Source organism: Myotis lucifugus, unplaced genomic scaffold, assembly GCF_000147115.1.
Source record: "Myotis lucifugus unplaced genomic scaffold, Myoluc2.0 scaffold_372, whole genome shotgun sequence".
In the NCBI taxonomy this organism is placed as follows: Eukaryota; Metazoa; Chordata; class Mammalia; order Chiroptera; family Vespertilionidae; genus Myotis; species Myotis lucifugus.
In genome coordinates this window covers 812,913-839,176 of record NW_005871420.1, presented here as the reverse complement: position 1 = coordinate 839,176, position 26,264 = coordinate 812,913, and the positions used below count along the sequence as shown (strand labels likewise).

Genomic DNA, 26,264 nt, shown 5'->3' with positions numbered 1-26,264 from the left:
CTCTGGGTCAAGGGATTGGAGGCTTTATCTGACAAAGGCCAGATAGTAAATATTTCCAGCTCTACAGCTCTGTCATCTCAGCACGAAAACAGTCATAAACACCTTGTATACAAGTGGGCATGGCTGTGTTGCAAGGAACTTTAATTTACGGACACAGGTGCTGGGGGGCTATGGCCTGTGGGCTGTAGTTTGCTGGCCCCGTGCAGTTTGCTAGACCGTGATTGACATAACGTGACCATTCCTAGAGGCAAACTGTTTGGTTCTATTGCATTTCAGAAGTAGACATAAGCGACGTTTGGGCATTAAAGGAGTTTTCATTTCGTTTCTATTGTTCTCCATTTGTTGCCTCAATAAAGACTTTGCTCAGCGACTCCCAAGCTTGAGTCCTCACTTCATTTTTCGATCATCGAAAGCTTGACCCACTTTGGCATGTACTGAGACACTGCCTTTTCTTTTGTCTTCCTTTTTTAAAACATGATATCCCCTCTTCGTGACCATCTTGTTTACGTAAACTGAACCTGAGACAAAGCTTCTAGCACTGGCTCCCTAAGCTCTTTGTGGTTAAACTAGTTTCTTACCCACTAGATCAGGAGAGGGAAAGAAAGGACCGGACCAGATGAGGTGTGTTTGGGGGAGGGATCAATATGTAATATAAACCAGACTGTACTTCCCTGGTTCTCCCCAGGCCTAATCCCAAGTAATCCTTGGATCCACGTTGTCTACAAGGGAGGACAAAGGGATGGACTTTGGTCCCTTAGTTGAGGGTCTAAAATTACCCAGCAAACAGAAAGGACCTCACATTTCAGGGTAGGCACAGAAACCCGACCTGCGCAGGGCCTTAGGGGAGCCTGAGTGTAGAGCCACTGTCCTTCCTGTCTTGGAGGTTACCAAACCAACCTCCGCATGGGCGTGCCTTCCGTTTACCCACGCCCTGCCTACCGCCTGTGTCTGACCTGGAGGCGGCCGGAGATTGCGTCTAGGAGAACGGGTGACTCCCTGGCAGGAGCCACCCATCACGCTCCAGTCTTCCGCTGTCTCCACTAAGTCCCAACCAGAAAGATCTCCATCACTGGTCCCGCCCCAGGCCCTGCTCACTCTGAGGTTCACTGTGACGTAGGGAAGTGGGGAAAAGGAGAACATTTTCCTTGGACTCCTGGAAAACTGTGTCTCGTCCCAGGCCCTGGGGGCAAAGCACTGCAGCTAATGAGACAGTGGGGATCCGTCTTGTGGTAACGTTTAAGGTATTTGTTCTGCAGAACTAATGGGAAGCAGTAGGTACTTGGGACTAAGAACAGCCTCTTTTCTTCTTAATAAGAGGTCATCAGAGAAACCAGCATTGTGGACTGTGTGTAAGTCCTGAGATCATTTGTGAGCAGACCAAAGGGCCAGCTAAGAGAATTGGACACATCCTGAGGCGGACGACCACATGGACGTTGTGGGTCTAAGATGCTCCTTTTGGGGTTGGTGACTCATGGGTGATGTGCAGAGAAAGGCACGGCCCTTCTGTGACCACAGGTTCCTATTGGCGCCGTCATTACAGGGTCTGGAAACAGGAGGAGTTAAGAGGGGAGGCTCAGTGGGTAGAGGTGGGGGCTGGATACCTGGTTTGGAATCCGAGTTTCCCTCATCCTGATTACGTTCCTAACATCCTCTCTCCATGTCCACCTCTGTGATTCTCAGCCTTGCCTTCATTCCAACCATCTCAGGACATTTCTCACTGACCTATTTTGCTTGGCATGATATTCTCAAGACCCATTCATGTTGTCACACTGGCAATATTTCATCCTTTCTTGTGGCTGAGTAGTATTCTATTGTGTATATTCACCCCATATTCTTTATCCATTCACCTATTAAAGAACACTTTGGTTGATTCCATGTCTTTGGCCTCCATGAATAATGCTACAATGAATATAGGGGTACACATATCTTTGTGAATAAATGTTTTCAAGTTTTGGGAGTAAAACAAGACAAATAAGCAAAAACTCATAGACACAGACAACAGTATGGTAGTTACCAGAGGAAAAGAGGGGTTCGAGTCTGGGGACAGAAGGAGATTTGACTTTGGGTAGTGGGCACACATTGCAATATACAGTTGATGTAGAGTTGTACACTTGAAACCTGTATAACTTAATTAACCAATGTCAGCCCAATATATTTAATAAAAACAAGACAAACAAACCAAAAAACAAATTATCTCAGGACTTAAACACAGCGTTGATGTCCAAGCCTCACCCAGACAAAATACATCAGAATCACTTGATCATTTACAAAGTCTCTCTGGGCGATTCTGTGGTCGGGGTTGGGGTCCACACAGCTCTACTTTATTATTGTCACACATCTTACTGGTAAGCAGTAAGGCTACCAACTGCCTCTGACTCCTTCACGGGGACCCTCCTCAGAAGGCTGCACCTTCTAAATAATTCCCTTCATGTTTTAAAGACGATGAAAAGTATCTATGGTTGGAAATCCAACAGGTCTCGGTTCTGATGCATGTGGTCATTTTGGGCCATTTCAGCCTTCTTCATGGCGTGGTCCATGAAGGCTCCTCCATTAACCCTGAGATGACCCACGCGGGCTGTGAAGTCATGGGTGGCTGTAACACACAGTGATTCTCTGTGTGGACTTTGAAGTGAGACCAAGAGTTGAACCTCTGTGCTTCCAATCACTCACTATTTGAACTTGGACTTCATCAAAAAGCCTAGTTTTCTCACCTATGAAGTAGCAAAAACCAGCCTTATCTCATAGATGTTGATGTGTTAGCACCATCGTGAATTTAATGCTTCACAATCACTAAACCAGGCAGTGGGCAGAGAACACCTAAATCAAGTCCCCGGTCCACTGTGAGCCTTCAGCAAAGGGCAGCCGTTACTAATAGAACTGCAGTACTAGTAAGTGGTGTGTCTGGGCCAGAGCTCCGACTCCCTGTTGTAGGCTCAAGACGAAGAACCGAGCCCACTAATGAAGTCCTGATTTTTCTCGGAGCAGTGAGCTCACTAGTTTTCTTGTGTTGCCAAGTTCAATCAGACCCAGGAGTATTGGTTACTGCCGGCGGACGATGAAGACAGACATTTGGAGGCACCTCTCGGCAGAACCCGGGCCAACACAAAACATTCCAGGGCTGCCTTCGATTTGCGTTGGGTTCCCAGCAGCTCCTGTGAGGGATGCGGATATTTCCATGGTCCCCGCTATCTGCTGGGGTCACCAGATGACCTCTGCTGACCTGGAGGGAGTGTTTCTAAAATCTTGGTTGAAATCAAGGTTAACCATTTAGGCAAAGTGTGAATTTCTCTGATGCTCTATTTCAATTTGTTTTTTAAGAGGGAATGTACTACAAACAAGCAGAATTCCAACCTAATCTTAGGAGGTAAGTTATGTTTGAAGTTGCCCTGCATTATGGCTACAGTACTTGCTCCCTGGCGAGGCTGCGAGTGTGTGTGTGTGTGTGTGTGTGTGTGTGTCTATGTTAAAGGGACATGTGTTTACCCAGTTATCTACCAGACGGCAGTACCAGGCCCGCTCTGCAAATTTAACATCTAGGATTTGCTGTTCATAAGCAGTGTGTTTGAGAGCCAGACTTGAACTTAGCCCTCCTGATAGGAGATTTTTAAAGTTGGAAGTCATCCTGGGCCTGCGTTTTAAGAAAAAGGCAAAGTTACAGAATAAAATCAGAAACTGAAGGATGCATGGGTGGGTGAGTGCGTGGGTAGATTGATTTAATACAACACAGGCGAGAAAAGAAAATGGTTATTCCGTAGAGTCGCGTTCTTGGTGGCCAACTGCAAAGCTAGCCTTCTGGCTGAAGGCTGGTGTGGCCATGGCCACTTTTGTCCCAGCTGGTGCTGGGTCCCATGTTTTCCCGTGTCCCTCAGACACACACACGCTTCAGCATGCATAGCTGTGGGAAGATGCTTCCCCTCACCTGCCACCAACACCTAACAAACACTAGAAAGAACCTTGCTGACGCAGGCTTCCCTCTTAACTAAGATTTCATCTCTTGGGCTCAGTGAACTGACAAATGTCATCGTTTCCTCGCTGGGCCCGGGTTGACACAGCCCAAATGGCTGCCACAATTCAGGGCGAGTTTTCCCTGGGTACTGTGGCCAGCGAGAGCCCATCCCCTGGCAAAACATGGCAAACAGCACACACTCCCACCCTGTCTTTGCACTGCACACCAGCGATTAGTTATGAATGTACCTGAATCAAGGCCGAGCACTACAAATGAAGAGCAGGAGGGTGTCTGAGCAATGTCGACTGTTTGTTTAGGTTCTGTAACCAAGATAGAGGTAGATTCTCCCGCTCGATTGCCGGGAATACAGAGTCCCGTAAAAGTCAAGAAACAAGCTCCCCTTGGTGGTGTTAACCTTGCAGCTTATCGCTGCGACCCCAGGCACTGCTCGGCTCCCCAGGAGCAATCAACTACGTTCTGTTTATTCACGGAACCTAAACTGTTTGACTACTCAAGTGGTTGTGATAAAAGCAATAGAGGGAGACCCACAGTGGCCTAGACCTACCCTGCTGTCCTTGGGAGGAGCCGTGGGACTGCTGGTGTCTGCAAGCCATTTGGAGCATTTTAAGGCAGCTCAGGTCTCCCTACAAGAACCAGTGCGAGCCCAGCAGGACCCTGCCAGCCCCTCCCACAATTCAAACGCAGAGGGAGAAGGGAGAATCTGGGTATTAGGACGGATATCGGCACATGAGCGTGACCATTCCTGGCTGTGGGTTTAGGCAAAACCAGGAAGGATCCCATCACAGTGGGCAAGCAGGATGGGCAGGAAGAGTGTCCTGACGCTGGCCACCTGCGCTGTGGAACTCCACTCCGAATGCCCCCTTAACCTCGTGGGGCCGGCCACATCCCTCACCCTTCCTCAGCCACACTGCACGGGAGCCCCGAGAGGTAGAGTTCTCCTCGTTCACCCGTGCAAACACCAGTTCAGAGAAGACAGGGATTGGCCAGGTCGTGCAGCCGGTACACGGCCATTCTCGAAGTGAAGCCAGGCCTATCTGGGATGAAACATGCACACCCCCCGCCCCTTATACTGTCCCCCTCACCAGAAAGAAATAATGAAATGCTTCATTGTTTTGAGGCAAGGGTTCCCTTTCAGGTTCATATTCCTGTGGGTCTGCACACTGTGAAGTGGGAGTTGACTCACTAAGATAAACCGCCCAGGAGAGCGGCATGAACAACAACGTTTGCCCAGGAGAGAGATAGAAACAATAGAGAGAGATAGGCACTCGGTGGGGGCGCATGCTCGCCTGGTGACCACTGTTCACTACAACTGCCCAACCGCAATGCTGCCTCTTCGGAATCACAGCTGCCCGAGTCCGCACAGATTTCCGAAGGGAGGCGCGTGAAGGCGGTTGTCAATGATTGCCAGAAGTTCCCCGGTGCAAGCAGTTTGGAGAAGAGCAAGTCCGAAGTCCACACTCACTCCGGGTCAGGGTGACTGCAATGGCAAGCCAAAGCTAGTGGGACAGAGCAGGGGCCAGAGACAGAAATGTTCTCCAGCATGTGGTGGAGAAAAAATGCACATGCCCCGGGTGACACGGCCTCAGGGCTGCTCTCAAGGGGGAGAAGGAAAATCCGGTGGCTCCATCCCCAGCCTTCCAGGTGGCGGCAAGCATCAGGGCCGTCAAGGGTTGTATGACTTTGGTTGCAGGAGCCCAGACTTGCCTCCTAATCAATCCTCTAGCTTTTGTTCTTCAGGCTGGACCATCAAGGAGGAGAACAACAAAAAAATGTACCCTTCCGCTGGCATTCTTTACCTTCTCTTAGTTCTGCTCGAGGCCCAGCAGCCTGGACAGCTGTACTTGACAAGGTGATAGGCGATGACAGGACAAGAGTGACCGTGCACAGCTTTCCCCCTTTTTTAAAAAACATATTTTATTGATTTTTTTACAGAGAGGAAGGGAGAGGGATAGAAAGAGAGAAATATCGATGAGAGAGAAACATCAATCAGCTACCTCCTGCACACCCCCTACTGGGGATGTGCCCATAACCAAGGTACATGCCCTTGACTGGAATCGAACCTGGGACCCTTCAGTCTGCAGGCCGACGCTCTATCCACCGAGCCAAACCAGTTAGGGCAGCTTTCCCTCTTTTGTAATAAATTTGTGTCGCTTTGGGTTCACAGATGACCACTTTTGCAACTTCTCCAGGCAGGGCTGCCAATTAGCCACTCCCCTTTGCTAAGGTATTACTAGTAAAGAGTACAGTAAGTGGGTGTATAGCTGAGGTTTTGAGTGCCCAGCACCCTCTTTCTTTTTAAAAAAATATATATTTTATATATTTCTTTCTTTTTTAACATATATTTTTTAAAAATATATATTTTAAATGTATTATTGATTTCAGAGAGGACGGTAGAGGGAGAGAGAGATAGAAACATCAATGATGAGAGAGAATCATTGATCGACTGCCTCCTGCATACCCCCTACTGGGGATCGAGCCAGCAACCCAGGCATGTGCCTCTGACTGGAATCGAACCTGGGACCCTTGAGTCTGTAGGCTGACAGTCTATCCACTGAGACAAACCAGCTAGGGCCCAGCACCCTCTTTCTATGGTTACACTGCATTCAGCGTGAAGGCCTTGAGAATTTATCACGACTCAGCCAAGATCTTTCACTTCACATAATTTAGCCAATTTTGAATTGCTCAGTTTTTCCACACTAACTAGGATATTTGGCAAAAGGTACAACTTTGCAATGGAAATGATCCCAAAGTAAAAAACCTAGTTGTTTACCCAGTTCTGCTAATAACGAGTCCTGAGAAGTCTCCAAGGCTGTCCTTCTGTGTCCTTCTGTGTAGGAATGGGGTGCTAGTGCAGAATCGGGGTTTTGATGACATGTTTCTTTGTGGTTCTGAGGTAGAAATGACATGGATTCACAAAGAAGTTATTGAGATCATTACAAAGAAGGAAGTCCCAGCGTAATAATACCATTAAACACTAAAACAAATAAAGGGCAGGAAAACATACAATGTGCGTGCCCAAGGCCAGGTTTTGAACTTGGGAAAAGTGGGACAGAGACTGTACCTGTGCTCAGAGACCAAACTCTCACCGCAAAAAAAGGTCAGGACAAGTGAGGCTTGTGGGGTGGGGACACTTAGAGGGAACTGGGTGATGAAGGGGGGAGCTGCACCCGCAGATAGAATCAGACATGTTGCCTGTCCATTGTGATCACCAACCCAAGAAGGAAGATGCCCCATGGACTCTGATATTTTTAAAGCTGAAATATGTGCTTCACCACTAAGACCCAATCGCTAAAGTATGAAAACAGGGCATATTGTAGAATAATTCACTACGCTTGTCTTCCTCATAGGTCATTGGAATTATTCAGGGTGATAACAGCATTTCCCGTACTATTCCATTTCAAATATTCTAAATGTGCCTTTTGTATGATATGCAGGGAAATTGTCGAGAAAGTGAATCCTGAGAGTTCTCATCACAAACAGATGTTTTTTCTTTTCTTTTTCTTGTATCTATACAAGAAGATGGCTGATACTGTGGTAATCATCTCACAGTACATGTAAATCAACCCATCACGCTGTGCACCTTAAACTGATACAATGGTGTTTGTCAATCATTTCTCAATAAAACTGGAAACATAAAAATGATTACATATATAATATGAAGTACAAAAATAATTACATAAATAAAATAATTGCAGAGGTGCTTAAAAATAAATCAAATAAACGTGGCTTTTGGAGTTTGGACTCCAGCTCAACCTACTTTGTGTGAAATAGTGAGTTTGGCCATCTGGTGGGGACCGGGTCCCTGGCCACAGGTGTTACCCATAAAGCTCATTCTGAGTTGACATCAGTAAGACTGAACTATTGCCACATCATTGAGATGGTTGGGCTCAGAACAGAGAGTGGGATCCTTCTGTTTGCTGTGGCCTGGCAGTGGCGCCTCTCCCCTTTAGATGTTGCTTTTCTATTCACTGTCCCAGGCTGTCATCTCCCTGTCACTGCTGGGAATTTCCACAGAACAGCCCATTTAGTAAAAGTGGGTCTGCGTGTGTTTAACATACGGTGTAAGGTTGTACAAACCACCAAGTCCCACCTGAATAAGGCAGAAGACCTGGGCCATTTTGAAATGATCAACAACAATAAAAAATTTTGAAGAAGAGCTTAAGAAGCCAACTACTCTAGTCATAGGGGTAGCAGTGAACAAATAAGGCCAAGAAAAGGTCTTCCCAGAAACCTAATGGAAAAGCTGGCCTTGTGGGTGAGCTGGCTTTTCAAAGTTTCCTAGACCTTGTGACAAGTCCAGTTCCTCCTGTTTGGCTAACAGAAAGCCTCTTGTTATGGGCCCTGGCCAGGTAGTTCAGCTGGTGAGAGAATCATCCTGATATGCCCATCACCCCTTCTAGTCTTAGCAAAGCTGACTGGGCCAAGGGCACGGAAGCCCAGCTCCCTTGCCCAAGATGCTGTTTTCACTCCAGAACTCCCTCCAGAGTCAGGCAGGGAATGGCCTTGGCCTACAATCGCACTCTTACTTGACTTCCTCCCTCCCCTGACTTGCTTCCCCTACTTTCCTTCCAATTCCTTCAGGAGCACTTCTTTTATTAATTGCACATGAATGTTTGTCTCAACATCTGCTTCTAGAATATCTACTCCTGGAGGAGATTTCAACTCCATGGCTTCCTAACATAAGGTTCTCTCTGGACAGGCCAGAAGCAAGCAGGTCCCCGCCTCAAATGGACAACCTTCATTCTCATGGTTCACCTACCTTCCAGGGCGACATTTACACGCCTCCAGGACAGGGATGGTGGGAGCAAACTGAAGGCAAATGACCAAATCTGGCCTGGCCTATGGAGGACTCTTTAAGCTGGTGTGGATCATAGGAAGCTTTGATAACATTTTAAAAACTGACATACACGTCCCCCCACACACCCACCCAATAGTTCTATCTCTAACCCAACCTAAGTAGATCTATTCAAAGGTAAAAATGTATTTTTATTCCCTCTCATCACACTTCAAAGCTTTTCATGTCTCGACTGAAGCCAAGATGAGATTGGACGCGCTACAGCATTTTCTTTTTTGGAAATGGTTCTTGGGAAATGGCTCCCTTGAAAAAGCTAGTTCTTGTCATCTTCTCTGCCCAGTTTTTAGACATCTTTTTAGAACTTTGGGTAAAAATCCAGACTTTGGATGTATGTTCTATTTAAATTGGACACATGCAAGAACTTTGCTTGCAATTAATTGGGAGGAAAGAAAGAAGGAAGGGAAGAAAGAAAGAAAGAAAGAAAGAAAGAAAGAAAGAACAAACAAAAGGAAGGAAGAACAGGAAGGAAGAAAGGTGATTTACTGAATAGCCATTCATGTTTGTTTTTTATTTCAAGACCAATAACATTGACCATCTTCAGTTACAAAATGATTAACTGTGTATTTGAAGTAATATTGTATGGTGGATCCCAGACCCTACTCCTTAGATTCAGGTTGTGAAGTAAATGAGTTCAAGATTGAGAAACACAATATTTTTTGTTAAGATTGATTATTGTCTTATTTCCCTTATTAGCCCAGAAATTTCCAGAAATACTTAGATCATTCAATTATTAAAACATGTAAAATAAATTCTGTCTTCAGTGACTGAAATCTCATAGATGTGTAGATGCTTATTCTAGAACTTTCCCACTCACCTCTCCACACTTTAATCACACATTTATATGCCTCTCCTTTTGTGAATTCTGTCAGATCGGCAACCTCAATGTCTAATTTTTTAATATCTCCAAATGAAAAAGAATGAAAACAGGCACACATCACCAAACTGAAGAATATTGGCTTAACATTTAAATTATATCATGGATTCATATTCCTTTGGACTCATTTTCTTCTTTCATCACTTTTAAGACTGTTATGAATGGATGCAAGCTCTACTATGCACGGTCCTGCAAGAAATAAAACTTTCCAGCATATTAGAGCATGATTATAATTCATGTCATGTATTACTTGATACTCAAAGGAATCTACACATGCATATGTATGCCCGCAATAGACTAATTTGAGAAAAATGTGGCCTAATGAAAAGTGCATGGCCTACGAGTGAGAAAAGCTGTGTGGAGCCTCCATCCATCTCTTTCCAGCTCTGTAACTTTGAGCAAATCACTTGCCCTCTCTGGTTTTCACTTTCATTCCCTTAAAATGCAGCTAATCATGCCTTTTGGGTCTGAGCATAAAATTAAAAACATTATTGAAAGAGCTTTATAGGTGGAGAGAGAGTACTCAAGTGTTAGTTTACTAATTAAAGGAGGGACTGCAAATACAAATTAAAACTAAGAAGATAAGAATGAAAATTCAACCGTAATAAATTATACCCTCCATTTATAACCTTTTATCAATCTACTTGACAAGTATATTTTGGGGGACTGTGCACTGTCAGATGTCCTTTGAGGGTCACAGAGTGAGGTGCGGTGGTGCTCTGAATTGGAACACAGAGTCAAGTTGGCACAATTTAGACAGCGCTAAGTGGCATCCAGAGTAGAGGGGAATGTTGAGACACAGAGTTGGATTGGGATGATATGAAGGGAGGACCTTAAGAATGATGTCCTGGGGGCGGGAGGTACTATTTGGGCTAAGACTTGAGCAGTGATAACGGACCAGGTGGATGAATGAAGACCTGAGGATATTCCAGGCGGAGGGAACAGCCTGTGCAAATCCTCTGAGGTAGGACATGCTCAGAGTCTGAGTTCTGGGTTTTCCCTTTTCATTTTTCTCCACCTCTGCGTGCACTTGTTTTACATGGGACTTTTATAATCTCCTCCTCCCAGGTCTGTCTGACTCTGCAGCTCTGGAGAGAGCCCGCCAGCTTTGAGAGCCTGAACCTTGCGTGGCTTCTTCCGTCTCTCCAGCCCTGACATTGCTGGTGGGTCACCGTTTTCTCTCCGGCTGAAGAGGAAACCCTTGCTTCATAGGAAAGAGAAGAACCAAAAGGAAGGACACTGGCTCGTGTTCCCACTGGGGAAACGGGAAAAGGAATGACCTCGGTCAGGGCTTTGAGTCAAGGGAGAGGGGAGGAGAAATGAGGAGGCCTCACACCTTGCCCCCCAGGCCCCAGAACACAGGGGAGGAGATATCTCCTCTGATTCCAATAAAGCATGTCACCCACTGTTCTCTCCAACTTAAAGCAGCCTTGTCCACCTGGCCCAGGTGCCTGTGTAGGGGACATGTGAGCATCCACTCCGAGTTGACCTTGCACCAGGGCAGGAATCTTGTGGCGAAAGCGTCCGAGGGAAAGTCATCCTCTTTCAGAATCTACCAGGGTCTCCACGTGCTCTGGCCCTGGGAAGTGGTTGCCCACATGGGCCTGGCCTCCCTCCCTCGGCAGGAAGAAGACACACATCTGCGTCCAAGGAGGAAGCTCCCTGCCTCGGCTCCCAGAGACTGGGAGACGCCCCCTCAGCCTCCTGCTTTGAGGGTGGACTTCTGCCCATTTCTCACGAAAGTGCCAGACTCTGTGCATAGATGCTGGACACGAGATTCCAACCCGGGTGCTCAAACCCAGTTTCTAAGCTCCAGAAGAACCCATCTTGACCCACATCTATCCAACTTCTTGACACTTTCCCATCAAGGAAAACAGCCTATAGGAAAAATCAACATGGCCATGGAAGATTGCGCTAAGAAACACTGAGTTTCCCCCTGTGCCATTGTGTAGATCCGTATTTGGTGTGTGTATTATCTGCATGGGTTTGTCCTGATTCTCCTGGGGGCAGGGTTCATTGTCACTCTTCATGTGGAGTGGGGAGAGCAGGAAGGGAGAGAGAGCTTGGGGTAAAGCAGAGTTAGTTAGAAAAAATAATCTGCTTATTTACCTATAGTTTATTTAGGCAAAGGGACCTTAAAAAGGCTTTGAGAAGAGTGGCTGAAACTTCTTCAAAGAGTAACTGGCGTTCTTTAAAAGGGCAGAGTGCTCTTTTACACAGGTGTCTGCAAAGCTGAAGCAGGGTGCCCATTAGCATTCTCTCCTGGTCTGTAGATTTCCTTAAGACACACTGCTGACATCATGGTCTCTCTCTCTCTCTCTCTCTCTCCCCCTCACTTTCTCTCCTTCCCTCCCTCCCTCCCTCCCTCCTTGGCCCTCCCTCCCTCCGCCCAGTCTCTTCCAATCTCTTTCTTTCTCTCTTCAGCTCCTCCAGGTAAACCCTACTCAAGCTTGTACCAACTTGTTTTTGACTGACAGGGAGCAAGGAGAGCTGTCTTCATTCCGAGGGAACCCGAACACCTATGCTCCCAAGGCGACCTGCTGGGCTGATCCTCTCCCTGCCCAGACAGCAGCTCACCTCCGGCCAGGAGGGTGCCTTGCAGCCCTTGCAGGTAAGGGGCAGGCGGGGGTCAGACCCGGAGCCCGCAGCCTGTGGGAGCGAGCTCTGGAACACGGCTCTTCTCAAGGTAATGGAAGAGTGGGATTCTTTTCAAACTCCCTGGAATCATTCAAGACGGCCAAGCTTATCTGCGGGAATTTACAAGTGCTGTTTGCATGTGGAAAACGGGTTCTTACTTAACGATGGGGCAAAAAGAGTGCTTCATTCTTGCCTGTGAAACAGTATCCAGATGTTGTCTTGTTTTTTGCGGGTGTAAGTGAGCTAGATGAGGGGGAAGAACTGCTCCGACTTCTCTGTCCCTGTGGGTCTCTCCTGCTGTCTGTCAGGTCAGGGCGAGTGTGTTACTGATTCTCAGCGATTAGAGAGCTCTTGGGGTCGTTCCCCGGCTCTGATTTCTCCTTGGTCGGTAGAGAAATCAGTTGAGGTTGCCGTAAGGCGAGAAACCTCACTGGACTAGTTAAAAGTCTGCTACCTATCCTTACGAGAAAGAGTTATGTAAGTTTTCCGTGGTAGGTATAAGGAATGTAAACAGTTCTGACTTTGCAAACTTTCGGAGCCTTGCCCACGACCGACCCCTACATAATGCGCTTTATCGTCTGGGTATGATTTCGCGTGCCTCCCGACCCTGCTCGGCTAATCAGTGTTACACGGGGGTGAAATTCCACATTCCTCCCGAGAAACTAGTTTGTTTTAATCTCCTCCCTGCACTTCCGCGTTTAGCTGCCTGGAGGAAATAAGAGTTTGTTGTTCAATGGATGTTTCTTGACCTCACAATTGCGTCTCAGTCCCAGGTTCAGACACTTTCAACACACGCAGTATTTCACTTGGGAAAATGAAAGACCCAAGTTGGTCCCACTCCATTCAAACACTAAGATTTATTTCTTCTGATCGGAAAATACCTTAACCTTTTTTTCCCCTCTTGACCTAAAGGAAGGACTTGGAAAAACATTACAAGTGATGCTTAAAAGTTCTTTTTTTTTGAAAACTGAAAATCACACTCACACACAGAACCAGCTGCTACCCCAGGTCCTGTCCCAGGCTGTCGACTCTGGTAAATGTTTAAGCAAATATGTAATGATCAACACTAGCCTTGGGTGGAACCTCTCTCCATTGAAAATTGTCCTAGGCATCCAAAGAAAAGAGTCACATTCAACGACAATGCCTTTGCAATGTCAACCTTTTATGAAAACGAGACACCAGGAGACTTCCATGTGAACAACAAAGCACTTACCTCGCCCTCAGCTCCCCGGCTGCGCTTTCCTGGGCTTTATTTTAGCAGACTTCCTCCCTCCTAGCTGCGAATATAATAAATTACCCGAGGGAGAGGCGACCCAGAGGTCATGTGGCCAGTCTTCACCAAAGGTTAGGCGGTGGAGGAGTTTCACCAAATTGCCAGTAGCCACATCTCAGACGTGCTCATGGAATCACGGAGCTGACATTTCTTGTCCGAGTTAAATAAACGCATACACCGTTGGGGATTTTATAGGCATCGACCCCGTTGAATTCTGTGATTCTGGTTGCTTAAGGAAAACACATTTTTAAAAAGTCCTCCCACCCTCTTACCTCTCCTGCCTCCCTCCAACACTTGTGGTCATCTTAGAGAAAGTGCTATTTCCCCAATTTCCGCCTTTCACACGTCTAACCAGTGTGGACAGCCCTGCTTGAGGGGGGGAGGGGTGGGGGGGGAGGGCGAGCGAGACCCCAGCCTTCCCACTTCACCGTCCCGGAGAGCCAACAAAAGCAGGTCGCTGGCTGCATTGCATGGGGCTCAGCACACGCCTGTGAGGAGGAGGCTGGAAAGGCTGCACAGTCTCGTCTTGGTGCATGTGTGCATTTGTGTGTGTGTATGTGTGCATGTGTGTGTGTGTGATTATATACCTAAATGACAACACCATGCTTGGTGCAAGGAAAATCACCGAGGTGTGGCTCTAGGCGCTGCACAGAGGCCAGCGTTTCGGACTTAATCAGTAAATGTCAAGCGGTTGACATCTCCTTTCCTGCCGCACCCCCTCCCCTCTGTTCGGCGGAGCAGCTGGCTTCCTCTCACACGTGGCTTCAGAAGCCAGGGCCGTGTGTAGACTTGCCCGGTGAACCCAGCAGAGTCTCAGGACCCCGCAGAACGAGCCCCGGGCCCCGCACAGCTGTGATGGCCCCTGGGAACCCTGGGTTGAGGCAGAGCAACCTCCCCAATTGCTTCCCTCAGCCGCTCATTTAGAAGTAACTCAGCTCTTGTCTTTTCCCAGCAGAGTACATTGGTGTCTCCAAATGTGTTGTTTCAATTCTTCTTTGAAGTGGTAATAACTCTGCTCTGGAGAGAGTCAGGAAGCTCTGGCAGGTTAACACTGCTGCTGTGTGTGCAGAGGGGAGTGTGCTGCTTACGGAGGGAAGTGCAGGATGAGGGTCAGGCTGGGGTTCTTCGCCCCCCTCCCTCCTGCCTGCCTTTCCCCTCCAGGCAGACTGCCACCTTGGGGTGGGGCTTCTGGTGCCCTTGGAGGGTGGGCTGTGTAGCAGGGCTGGGCACCCGGACAGCAAAGGAGCACAGGGAGCCAAGGGGGGTTCACTGGGTGTGTGCCCCTCAAGGATGCTGTGCCGTGGGAGGACACAGATCTGACCCAGCACCCCTGCCTCTCTGCTGCCACTCAGGCCGCTTCCTGGAGCAGGTTATTCAGACCTGGAGGGGCTTGTGGCCTGAAGGGCCAGGCCTCCCCCAAGGACAGGAGCACAGGGAAGACTGCCCCTACTTGGAAAGGGAGAGCAGAGGGTGTAGAGGGAGAGAAGACAGCATATCATCTTTTTATAAATATGCTAGAGGCCCAGTACACGAATTCATGCACAGGAAGGGTTGGCCGGCCTGCCCTGATAGGAGCCCATTGGGCCCGGCTGAAGGGGGGAGGGGCCACAGGCAGTTGGCCGGCCATCCCTGCCCCCAATTGGGGTGTTGGGGGCCAATCAGGAGCAGGGACAGCTGGGAGGAGAGGCCGAGGCCGGCCGGGGGTGGGGAGCTGATGGGGCCCGGATCAGGCTGGTTGGCTGCTGCAGTGCACATCATAGCCACAGGTCGTTCCGGTTGTTCCCCATTCTGGTCACTGGGCTTTTACATATAGAGATTTTTTTTATTGATTTCAGAGAGGAAAGGAGAGGGAGAGAGAGAGAGAAACATCAATGATGAGAGAGAATCATTGATCAGCTGCCTCCGAATGCCTCACACTGGGGATCAAGCCTGCAACCCGGGCATGTGCCCTTGGACCCTTCAGTCCACAGGCTGATGCTCTATCCACTGAGCCAAACCAGCCAGGGCTAGTGTATAATCTTAAAAATCAGGGTCTGGGGTAGAAGTTTTATTTGCTAAGTGTTATTTGGTTGAGTTGAAAGAGAAAAAAAGAGCAGACAGACATCCTGATAAAGACAAGGCAAGAAGCAGTTGTGGAGGAGGTGCTGTCTGCTCTGCAAAGCGCGCTTGGGCTCACCCAGATGGCAGCGTGGTCCTCTCACTCACTGCGACGCAGCCGGAGTCCACACAGAACCCCTCACCACGTCCCAGGGCTTTTTAGCCAAAACAGACTCTGCTCATTTCATGAAGAAAGCTCCGTGCTCCGGAGGACTCTGTGCCTCATCGCTTCCCCGAGCATCCCCTGGGGGGTCAGGAAACCCAAGGTCGCTGCAGTCCCGCGAGCCTCTCGTTTGCATGCAGCCCAGTTCCCAAATGCGGTCTGTGCTTCTAGACCTAAAAGCCTCCAGTACAAAATTCCAGGGATTTTTGTCATGGGATGAGATGAACCAGGGTAGCCTGCTCATACTCACTGCACCAGAAGGTGAGCGGGAAGAAGAGTGAGGTGCATGATTTTTTGGTGCAAAAACATGCGTGGTAGGAAGCAATGAAGACTGAGTCTGTGCTGCCTCCGGACGGAGGGCCTAGAGGGAACGTGGGAATGAATTAGCCACAGAGTAAGTTCTGTTCAGTTCTCCCTGCAGGTCAAACTCAGAGCAATCCACAGGTGCATGGTCCACACTGAACAGGGCCAGCCGCTCCTCCACAGAGCTGCCCTGGCCCCTCACACCCCCATCCAGGGTTCCGAGTTCAGGGAAATGACATCCTGGAACCAACCATGTCCCTGAGATGACAGATGACATTAGTCCTCAGAGTCAGACGAGGTCATCGGAGGACAAAGGAGCTGGCTCGGAGGGCACACACCACAGTCAGGATCCGATTCCCAGGGGCTGCTGAGGACCCAGGAGTGGGGTTTGGGTTGCGACCCACATCCTGTTTCAGGAGAAGTTGCCTGGGTTCCAGCTGAAATTCTCGTGTGCTTCTCCAGTGCCAGCGGCACCAGAGGCTGATCAAGGTTTGATGAAGCTTGCCCTGGCTGGTTTGGCCCAGTGGATAGAGCATCAGCCTGTGGTCCAAAGGGTCCCGGGTTCAATTCTGGTCAAGGGCACCTACCTCAGTTGCAGGCTCCTTCCCAGCCCGGGCCCTGGTTGAGGCATGTGTAGGAGGCAACCAATCCATGTGTTTCTCTCACATCGATGTTCCTCTCGGCCTTTCCCTCTCTCTTCCACTCTCCCTAAAAATCAATAAAAAAATAGCCTCCGGTGCGGATTTAAAAAACAACAACACACATTTGATGGAGCTTGAAGGTTATCCTGTTACAGAAAAACCGGAGAAGAACCAAGCAACGCTTAGAGCAGTGGTTCTCAACCTGTGGGTCGCGACCCCTTTGGTGGTTGAACGACCCTTTCACAGGGGTCGCCTAAGACCATCCTGCATATCAGCTATTTACATTACGATTCGTAACAGTAGCAACATTACAGTTATGAAGTAGCAACGAAAATAATGTTATGGTTGGGTCACAACATGAGGAACTGTATTTAAAGGGCCAGAAGGTTGAGAACCACTGGCTTAGAGAGATGGAGTTACATTTATTATTACTCGAGGGCCCAGAGGAAAATGTCTCTCAAATTCTGGGCGAAATCACACAGGAAGTTTTCCGTATTTATACCATTCCACCTTCTTTGTCTCACAAATATGGAGTTTTTCCGGTTTCCTTTGCAAGTTCTTAAAGGGCCCTATGTGCCGGCGCTTTGAGACCTCAACCAAAGGCTTGGCCTAACGCCAGCACTGATAACTTCATCTGGGGAAAGTTTAATGGCCTCTCTGAAATGGGAGTAGTCTTATTTTCCTTATTATTTAAGCCAGCAAGCATTTACAGAAGCCAGAAATAGCAGCGTTAAAATTTCAAACAGCAGTTTTTATATAAGACGGATGCTTCAATCCAACTTGGGGTCCCTCTTCAAGAAAAATTGTGACTATGAAATGAGGTACAAAGCTGTGGAGAGGGTGGGAGCAAGCGCAGCATGAGTTTCATCGACCTCATGACAAGCCCACACTGAGTCATACATCGTAAAGGCCCATACTTGTCTCTTGAAGCGATGGTTGAACTAATGGATATAAATTTTAGCTGCTCACTGCCCTCTGAGTAACTGAGAAATGATCAGCGAAGATACCAAATAATCATGCTGCTACATATCTAGTGACCAGCGAGGCTATATGGGAAATCGATCTGGGCAACATCTAGAACGTTTCCCCTGTCATTGGCACGTTCCCGCGAGATGTAGGCCTTCCTGCACATGGCTGACCTTTTGGGTCATAACCAGGCCAAGGGTAAGATGCTACGAAAGCTCTGTGTCTCCTGCAGCTGGGGGTGTGGGCTCTAAAATGAATGCCCCACCGTTTCCATGCGAAAAGGCCATGTTAGAACTTGAAGAACAGCAGGCTAGCCATGAGCCTAGAACTTACAATGACTCCAAATGCACGAAGCACAGGCCTCTCCTGTCACTGGAGACGAGCCCCATTGAAATATCTGGTATCTGGCAAGAAACAGCCCCTTCTTCCTCGGCTCCTGCCGCTGCTGTTTCCAGTCCCGATGGCCGCTGAGGGTGTCCTTTCCCAGGAAGAATGTTTGCTAACCTCGTGCCTACCGTGCACATCGTGCTCTCACGCAGCCATGTTTACGTCTTCAAATATTTGCCGACTGATAGGGTGCTCCCTCCACATCCTGTTTGCCAAAGAGCACAGCCAGCCCCCCCTCTGGCTTCTCACTTCCCGAGTTGCCCTCTGTGTCTATTCCTGCCCCTTGAGGACACATTTGAAGTTTACCTTCTGCTTAGAAACATCATGGGATTTGGCATCATCCATTGTCTTCCTAACAACCCCATCCCCACACACCTGCTGGGAGTTAAGGAAACTTCGAGAACACCTTGCTCCTTTGTCTCGAATTCTCTAAATACCAAGGAATGAGGATCCACCCCGACTGCTTCACATTTTTAAAAGTCCAGGAAAGAATTTGTATATAAACAGACACATATTTACAAGTGCGGCATGGGTGGGTATTCAGCCAGGCCAGCCATCATGAAACCGAGTGTGTGTGTAGGGAGAATATCTCAGTGTCAACAAAAGCACAACACAATGGTGCTTTATTTGTTTAATACATTTAATATTTTGTTTAATACATTTTAAATCTACAGTTTCCACCTAAGATTCCTATTAAAGATTAAGTGTCCTCCAAAACTCTCCTCTAAACAGTGTTTTTTAAAAAAGTTCTGTCACAGTGACATTGATCTTACCGTCGCTCTTTAACCAAGGAGCTGGGTGTCAGGTGACATGACTGGGCTCCTGGCAATAGGAACGCTGTGATAATCTGACCGAGACACACTCAGGGTTCCAGTTCCTGGCACCAACCCCTGCATGTCCCTTAGGGGCAGGAGAAAGACTGGCATCTCCCAGGCAGGTCAAAGCTGCTTGAGGAAGAGGAGGGCAGGGAGGGCTCCAGCCTTCATGACTCAATTTCCTGGGAAAAGGGGGGAGACCCCTTAGATGCTGGGCCTCTGCTTCCTGTCTCAGGGGCTTGGGGGCAGGAGCGGTTCCCCTGGCCGGAAGGCAGGAGGGGAGTTCTGAAACACTATCACGTTGGACAGTAAGCACCGTCTATTCTGGGAGGTTCTATGGGCAAGCAGAGTCCTGAGGAGCATGTTGTGTCATTCTGGCTCCACAAGAAAGAAGAAGGTCTGTGCTCAGATAGATCGGGAAGCCTGTCTCATTGTCATACTGGGTAGTTCCCTCTTGGAACTTCACAGCTGTCGTTACCACATTAATGCTGCAGCAAAGGCGTCCTGAACCTTGCATTCCAAGGTGTCCAACCACGTCGAACTACAGAACTGTCCCACCGTCACCTACCTCCTTACAACCATCAGTCACTCCTCTGATTAGCATTTCGTGCAACCCCGTTGGGGGCACTTCTGCAGACTGTGGTTGGTGTGGGGTGCAAGGTGTCATGTGCTCCAAGAAAGAGCAGGTCATGAAGTCCATGCTCCCCTGGACTGTGAGCTGTACCTTGGGGACCCTAGCTACCCAACAGGTGACTGGCCAGCTTTTGGGATTGCAATGTGGCCATGGGCAGGTAGCTCCCCAAATTGATTTACCTTTAGTTTCATTAAATCCATCTTATTCTAGAAAGGATGTAGGTGAGTTTACAAAGACACATCCAATACTGTCACCCAAATGTAATGTGAGTTAAAAGTACTACTAGTATAGGTGGAAAAAGAAAGGTAGGGTATGTCTCCAAGAGGTAATTTGATAGAATCATAGACTTACATGATTGTTATCTATTTTTTTAACATATTTTTATTGATTCAGAGAGGAAGGGAGAGGGAGAGAGAGAAACATTCATGATAAGAGAGAACCATGGATCGGCTGCCTCCTGCACGCCCCGCACTGGGGATCGAGCCCACAACCTGGGCATGTGCCCTGACCAGGAATCGAACCTGTGACCTCCTGGTTCATGTGTCGATGCTCAACCACTGAGCCATGCTGGCCGGGCTTGTTATCTATTTTTAAAGGAACTAGGAATGAAATGCATACAGAGCACCTCTCATCTACGACTTCAGAACAGAATGTAGGGTTTAAAGATGCTTCATGTTTGAACCTGGGGATCTTTTAGGCCCTCATTGAATCTAGTTTTACATGCACCATTTTTTAGAATTCTTTTGAAAGACCGTGTCTTCTTGTTTTCTTTCCATTACTATGTGTATAATGCATTTGTCTATAAGTGAGATCATAAACTTTCTCCTTTGGCTTAGCCTTGTTCTAGCACCACCACCAGAACAACATCAATGACCTGCCAGGCCTGAGCTAGGAACCTTCTCTAGCCCTCCTTCCAAATCCCGGACACCGCTGGTTCATCCCACCTGGCCCTCCTTCCTATGGCCTGTCCACTTCTCTCTCTCCCCTATGGGTTGCAAGCTCAGTGGCAATGGAGGTTCTACCTGATTCTTCTTCCGTGTTCCCAGAGCTTGGGCCGAGTGTTTCCTCAGACGATGCCTGTTGAATCTGCATACATCAACGTGGAGGCACAATTTTTCTTATAACTCCCTCTCCCGTTGAGTCATGACCTATGTCCATCCCATCCTGCAAACACACAACATAGACCTTTTCAACTGAAGTGTTTTGAAAATTACTTAGATCTGAAAACTCCTGACCAGTGCCTTTTCTCCCTTGGTGAACATGACACAGGGATAGATTGGCTCCTGGAATGGCGTACACAGGATGATTAAGGAGGGAGACGCGTGCTTATGAATGACAAGAAACAGGGCACCACGTACCTATAATATAGTGCTTGTGTAAAGCCCATGGAGGGAAGATAGGAAATATGCAGAGTACTCCGGAAAGAGGGAAATTGAAATAAAACAGAAGTAGCGCCGAGCTGGCAGGGTTCGGTGTCGAGCATGCACTCAACATTGGATCCTGGGGAAGAAAAGAAAGGAAGAATGTGCTGCAGTCCAGGGTGGGAAAGGCGCTTTGATCCATGGTGTGGCCCATCCAGGAGACAAGGGAATTCGCATGATTTCAGTCTCCCTTGAATGCTATGTTTAAACACGGTCTATGTTAGCATACCTGTGGCAATAAGGGTATTTGGCTCTCAATGTGTTTTAAATTGTAAGTTGAAGAGAATTTTCTAAGATTTGCCCATTTTAAAGATGAAATATTATAGGACTAACACAAGAGCCACTTTTCCGTGATTACAATCACATGCATTTCATCCCGCCTGGGAGCAGCCTGTGCACCGGTACGTGGGGTTTCAGAGCCGGAGGGTATGTATATCTAAGCATAAAACTCATAATGATGGATATTAACGTGTCTAGCCCAATATCCTGGGAGTGTTCTCTAAACTGTGCTTTTGTACAGCGCTTTGCTTAGCTTTCCGTATCTGAAAAAGCAGCTTCTGACTTACTTGCCCCATAGTTGGTAGAAATGTATATTTAATGAGGTTTTTCATCAACTCCCATCAGGATTTGGGTAGCTGCATTCTAACCCTCAGGAATTTCCAGGAGACACACATGGAGAGGCCAGTCCTGGATCTCAGGAGCCTCCATCTGCTGCTGGGAGGAGGGGGTGGGAATGGGGCAGGACACACAGTAAAAACTTCCCTAGCACAGGAATGGCTCTGATGCAGAAAAACGCGAGGACAGTGACACGAGGGCTTCACAAAGGGCTGGGGACTGTCAAGAAGGAAAGCCCAGTCCTGGCCCGGTGGCTCAGGAGGTTGGAGTGTCGTCCCGTGCACCAAAAGGTTTTGGGTTCAATTCCTGGTCAGGGCACATACCCAGGTTTTGGGTTTGATCCCTGGTTGGGGCGCATACAGAGGCAACTGATCAATGAAGCGGATCAATGTCTCTCTCTCTCTCTCTCTCTCTCTAAATCATTAAAAGCATATCCTCGGGCAAGGATTTAAAAGAAATAAAATTAAAAAGAAGGAAAGACCAGATCCAATAGGGACAGTCGAGAAGGGCATAGGGCATTTGCGAGTGCCTTGAAGAGTGAGCAGGACTGCACAGTCACCCTGGGGCGGAGAAGCTGTCAGAGGCCCGGGGAACGCAGGCACAGGGTGCACCAGAGGACAAACACAGGGAGGCCCATGTGTGCTGAGAGCTGTCTGCTGCAGGGATGGAGAGGGAGAGAGATGGCAATGATCATGATGATACTGCTGGCCACACTGCTGAGTGCTCACTAAAGGCTGCATCGTTCTAGGTACGCCTTGATCCACACAGTAACCACCCATCCTGTAGGCATTCCTATTGGCCTTGGCTTAGAGATGAGGGAAGCAGGGAACAGAGGCAAAGGAACTCGCTTGGGTCACGGGCTTCAGGAGGGGTGAAGCTGGACTTTGAAGCGAGGTCATTGGCCACTAAATGCCACACCCTTGCGTGTTATGCCTTGGGATGTGGGACTCAAGGGCAGGCTGCCTGGGAAGGACGTTTGGGGTTCATTGAAGGTTGCAGGTGTCCGGGGTTCTGAGCTGCACGGTAGACTATCAGTCTGGCTGTGGTGGCCAAGGGACTGGGGGAAGGACACTTTGAGAGGCTGGGTCAAAGGACTGGAGCCCTGGAGCAGAGCAGAGGCCATGGGAAGAGGAGGGAGACACCATGCAAGCCGCATGGAGAAGGCAAACCTCGGGGCTGGCACTGGATTAGGCAGGAGAGCAGGGGTTAAAGGTAGGCAGGTGGGACCTGCAGGAGGCCAGCATTTGGAACCCAAACTTTGGAGAAGTGACTGGACTTAGGGAGAACAGTACGATCCCCGTTTGGACAAGTCACTTCTGGGCAGTTGTCCAAGAGAGGCGTCCCAGGGGGTGTTGGAGACACAGATTGGATCTCAGAGCAGGTGCTCCTGGTGAGCTACCATGAAGTGATGGGCTAGGCATGGGCAAGAGGGTCAGGTGGGGTGTAGGATGCTGAGAGAGTGCGAAGAGAAATAGGAGGAAGAGCAAGGACTTTGGGGAACATAACTTCGAGGGGCAGGAAGGAGGAAGAGGAAACATCCACCAAGCAGAGAGAAAACGAACCATCAGAGAAGCAGATAGGAGACTGAAGAGTCTTCTGACCCAGTCGCAGCCGAGAGTGGGCATTTTCTGAGCAAAACCTGGTTACCACGAGTACCACCTTGACTCGTGAATCGGAGAAGGGAGAAGCATGCTTGGGATGTGAAAGAACGTAGCCGTGGAGAGTCTGAAGGTGCCTACAGGGAAGATGGTAGCCCCCTCCCAACTCCCTCTCCCGGGGGAAAGTCAGAGGGATTGAGAGATTATTGGCTGGTAGACCAGAGTCCCCGGATGTCTGGGGGAAGGCTCGTTCTACGCCTGGTAGTGGTGAATGTCTTTTCCTCTATTTCCTGTTCTAAGTGTGGCTAGTACATTCCTTCCCTCCTTGAAGGCAACCAAGTTATTCAATAGATTAACATTTATCATGATTTTGAAAGTGTGTGCTTAGCATGGAGGGACGGTTACATGTGTTCCTGAAGGAAGATTCCAGCAACTTAGAACTGGGCAAACACCTGGATTTGACAAATTACGTGCTTTGGTGTTCTGAGTCGCTCTGGATTAACTACAAGCCCATTCTTGAACGTGTTTCCAATAAAAGGGGGAAGATAATGCAGTGTCCAAATTTGCTAATTACTGTGATGATTAAAGCAAGACTCTTAAGTGCAGCCTTTCATAAACTTGGCGACCTTTTGAACACAAACAGGATCTGACAAAGGTAGTCATACCGTGGCGCACAAATAAGGGAACGATGCCAGTTCCTTCGGGACAGTGCATGGCTGTTGGCCTTGTCCCCACGGGGGTGGGTGTGTGTGTGTGCTGTGCTGAGACCTTCTTCTGGTTTCCCAGTGCCGTCCTGGAACTAAGTTAAACTTCAGCAAAGCTAAAGTGCTATGGTCTATTGGAAAACTCTGAAGATGGGTTAAAAGATTTGCAGCCTTAATTCTCTTAGCAAAACATCAAATAATTAACATTTTGAAAACTTCTGGAGAGGAGAATACAAATACCTGATAAGAGTTCTTGAAGTCCTACAGAAAAAAGAAAAGAAAAGAAAAAGATGCCCGAGCTGGTTTGGCTCAGTGGATAGAGCGTCGGCCTGTGGACTGAAGGGTCCCGGGTTTGATTCCAATCAATGGCACATCCCTGGGTTGTGGGCTCGGTCCCTAGTGTGGGGTGTGCAGAAGGCAGCAGGTCAATGATTCTCATCATTGATATTTCTATCTATCTCTCCCTCTCCCTTCCTCTCTGAAATCAATAGAAATATATTTTTAAATAAAAAGATGAGAAGGCAGTGAGCAAAAGCCCTGATGTTCCTGGGGGTGAAGTCCAGGTGTGTGAACTCCTGGCCGTAGCACCCTTGGGTGGGGAGCTGACCCTCAGGGTCGTAGCGCTCTGTGGGGCAGGTGGGGAAAGATCAGCAGAGGTCGGCTCCTTCTTTCCCACCGCAGGCCTCCACCCTCCCACACCGAGTCCTCACCGTCTCCCCCCACCCCAGCTCAACACAGGCTTTCCTCAACTCAGCTGGTGAAAAACTAAAATAGAAAAGCTACACTTAGAAGTGAAAGCCCTGGCTTGTGATACTCCCCCAGGTCACCTAACTTCTCAGTTTCTCTTCCGTAAACTTGGAGCAACTCCACCCCCAGGGACAACAGCGGAGTCAAATGAGATGATTTCGGGGAAACTGTTGGGAAGCTACTTCTGTCTTCTATGAATCAACAGGCAACAAGAATTCTCAAAACCACCCCAAATGATCCCACTTTCCCTTGTACAGTTTCGTGTGTGTGGTTGTGTTTTTGTTGTTTTGTTGTTGTTGTTGTTTTAATTTTACTATAAAGAAACTCAGAATTCATAATCTAAGTCACCACCCTTACAAAAACCTTAAAGCATTGTTTTAATTCTTTTTAACTTAGAAAAGGGATCATGCCCCGATAGCTACTCAAACTTTCATGAACAAAAGTTGAGATTTGGAGGAACTCATTCTCTGGCTTTGCCTCTAGACACTGCCGTTCTCCACGGAAACTGAAGCAGAAACCACCCTCGTGATTATCTTTTTGAGGTCCATTCTCTTCTGTTAAAAACCTGTAGCAGCATTACAATGGTAACTTTCTCCTCGGCTTTATAAGGAGAGGAGAGTGACCGAGAGAAAGACTAGGAACTTGGCATACAAGTGAACCATGCTCTGGAATTCGGGTGGGTCTAGGAAAAAGTACAGACTCCAGTGGAAAACATATATGGGTGTGTGAGAAATCCCTGTAAACTAGAAATTGAGTACATACTGTGCAGGCTGGTATGGAAAGAAACCACACGTTCTCTGAAATCAGAGAGTAAGTTTGGCACCAAGAGAGCACCAGGTGTTCTGGGACTTGGGGACGTTTGCAATTAGTAGCAGGCTTCTCTGGGTCTGAGGACCCTCGGGAGCATGTGCATCCACCAGGTCTCCTGGAGCTCTGTGTTAGATCTGCGGACCGCCAAGGTTCTCCATCACTTGACCTCGATTCCCCACCTCCGTCCTCTCTTCCCTATCAGCCCCGCCCAGTCACTTGGTCTGGATTCGTCCTCATCTTGTTGCCTTTGCCTGTGTGGTCTCATTCCTGGAAGCCATCATTTCTTTCCTTTCCCTCTCAGAGTCTCATTCTCCCCTTAAGACCCTTTCAGGCCCATTAAGCTCGGCTTTCCCTTCCCCACAGAGCCAGACCACATCCTCCCTGAATTTCATCTCTAGGCTGAACCAAACCCAGCCCGTGTCTGTGCCATGAAGCACGTATCTATCATGTCCCCATGTGAGCAGTGCGGGCCCCACCGCTTTCCCCAATCAGGTTACAGGGCCCTGGACAGCTGAGGGCACAGGGCACGGGGCTGAGCAAGAACCAGCCACCCCTCGCTGAGTCCTGCCTTGCACCTTGAGTTGGGGGCACGGCTCACTGTTTGTAACCTCAGTCTCACGCCAGGCGAGCTTCATCATCTCCCTTTTCCCAAAAGAGGAAACTGAAAACCAGGGCGATGAAATCACCTGTCCAAAGTCACCGGCCCAGTTCCCTGCGTCGGGCTGGACACAGCGCCCTGACGTTAAGTACCTACCCC

The 26,264-nt window shown here is 48.4% G+C and overlaps 1 protein-coding gene across 1 annotated transcript in view; it reads left to right on the top strand.

Moving 5' to 3' along the window:
* The first annotated feature begins 12,146 nt into the window (after positions 1 to 12,146).
* Positions 12,147 to 26,264, top strand: part of KCNJ15 (potassium voltage-gated channel subfamily J member 15) — a 36,856-nt gene continuing 22,738 nt past the window's right edge. Inside the window, exon 1 of the mRNA XM_006101547.3 lies at positions 12,147 to 12,307. The gene's annotated coding sequence lies outside the window, so the exon portion shown is untranslated. The remainder of the gene's footprint in view (positions 12,308 to 26,264) is intronic.